The sequence below is a fragment of the Schistocerca piceifrons genome, chromosome 2 (assembly GCF_021461385.2).
Source record: "Schistocerca piceifrons isolate TAMUIC-IGC-003096 chromosome 2, iqSchPice1.1, whole genome shotgun sequence".
NCBI lineage: Eukaryota > Metazoa > Arthropoda > Insecta > Orthoptera > Acrididae > Schistocerca > Schistocerca piceifrons.
Window position 1 is genome coordinate 862,468,240 of NC_060139.1, and position 1,803 is coordinate 862,470,042.

The 1,803-nt window shown below is 38.0% G+C and overlaps 1 pseudogene; it reads right to left on the reverse strand.

Annotated features, from left to right (window-relative positions):
• Window positions 1-1,330: 1,330 nt before the first annotated feature.
• On the reverse strand, window positions 1,331-1,448 carry LOC124778470 (annotated as a pseudogene).
• Window positions 1,449-1,803: the final 355 nt, after the last annotated feature.

Sequence of the window (1,803 nt, forward strand, 5' to 3'; positions counted from 1 at the left end):
GGATTGGGAAAATGGGTGATTGGGTGATCTTGGAAGGCAGTTGAAACTATCTAGTAGAAAGTGTAGTAACCATCATTTCTTGTCAAAATGATCCAGATTCTTGTGTTTTAACCCAAGATTGGGTAAGTAAATGGGGTTAACAGCTTTAACTTCCTAAAGGTCTTTGTCGAATCAACAAAAGCAGCTTGATCATATTTCTATGCCAAATGCGTCCAAAGATGTATGGATGAATGGTGAACTGCTTTTGTGAGCGTCAGATGGTGTCGTTGTTTAATTGGATAATTCTTGGTGCACTTTAGCCTTTAAGTTAGGTCTTTAGTAGTTTTCATACGTGTATTTTCAAGTAGTTTTTATGTATCTGACTGACATTAATGCAGAGTCCTGATATTAATCAATAATTATCTACTAACAAATATTTTATTTAAGTAGTGTCTGTAACCAAACTGTATGTATTTTAATAAGTTGTATGTACACTTTAGATGTGTAAATATGTAATTTGAGGTTCTGTAGAGCTTGCAAAGTGTGAGAGAACAATCGAACTTAGTACTACATAACAAAAAGTTTTTATCAGTAATGCCAATATGGAATCTTCACGTATTTTATTGAATTATGCAGACAATTACATTTGGAAATATTTAATTTGAAAGTCCATCGTGGTTCCAAGGAGTGTGCTCTGTTTGAAATCTTGCAACTTCATTGTGGTACAATATTTGAATTTCCTAGATAGTTATGCTTGCATACTGTGATTAATAATTTTTGGGGTCAGTGATGATAAATAATTTTGTCACCTATTTTACTTTTGAGATGTCGACTCTATCATCTTATTTTTGGTGATGTTATTGCTCAGTCACCGTATTCAGTCAGCTTGTGCGTAAACAAAGCAGATGCTTTCCTGTTAAATGTTACATCATAATAGAAACTTCTTCTCCTTCTTTTCCTAGATAAATATTGCTTGACGATGTCTTCACAGTGCGTGTTACATTATGATTAGATTTAGTAATTGATTACAGTTTTGGAGGGCCTTAGTTCCAACTGCAGTATTCCGTTTTGTACCTAACCTTTTCTATGCCTAGTTCAGAAGCCACGTTAGTCGTCAATTACATGTAAAAAAAAACTAAAACTAAACTCCTCCCGAACAGGCCATGAAGGCTCAAAGGTACCAACTGGCCGCCGTGTCATCCTCGGCAAACAGGCGTTACTGGATGCGGATATGGAGGGGCATGTGGTTAGCACACCGCTCTCCCAGCCGTATGTCAGATTCCAAGACCGGAGCCACTACTCAGTCAAGTAGCTCCTCAGTTTGCCTCACAAAGGCTGAGTGCACCCCGCGTGCCAACAGCTCTCCGCAGACCGAATGGTCACCCATCCAAGTGCTAACCCAGCCCGACAGCGCTTAACTTCGGTGATCTGACGGGAACCGGTGTTACCACTTTGGAAAGGCCGTTGCCCTCCAATTACATCCTTTGGTGATAAATTACACGTACCTAAAACGGTGCATGCTAAGGTGAAACATTACTAGGAAACGTCCCTACAATGAATGATGCTGAGACATTAAAAAAAGATGATGATGGCAGTTTTTTCCAAAAACCACTAATACCATACTTCAGATTTAAACATTTTACAAGCATCATACAACAATTTCGGTGTAATTCAACGGTGTATTGTGACTTAAACTGAGAGTGCTGTTAAATAGTGGAATTAAATACAGTCTTCCGTTAGGTAGCAGTAAATCAGACTGCCAACTTTCTTTTTTTTTTGTGTTTGTTTAGTACTTTAGTCAACCTGCATTTTCTGCAGTTATAG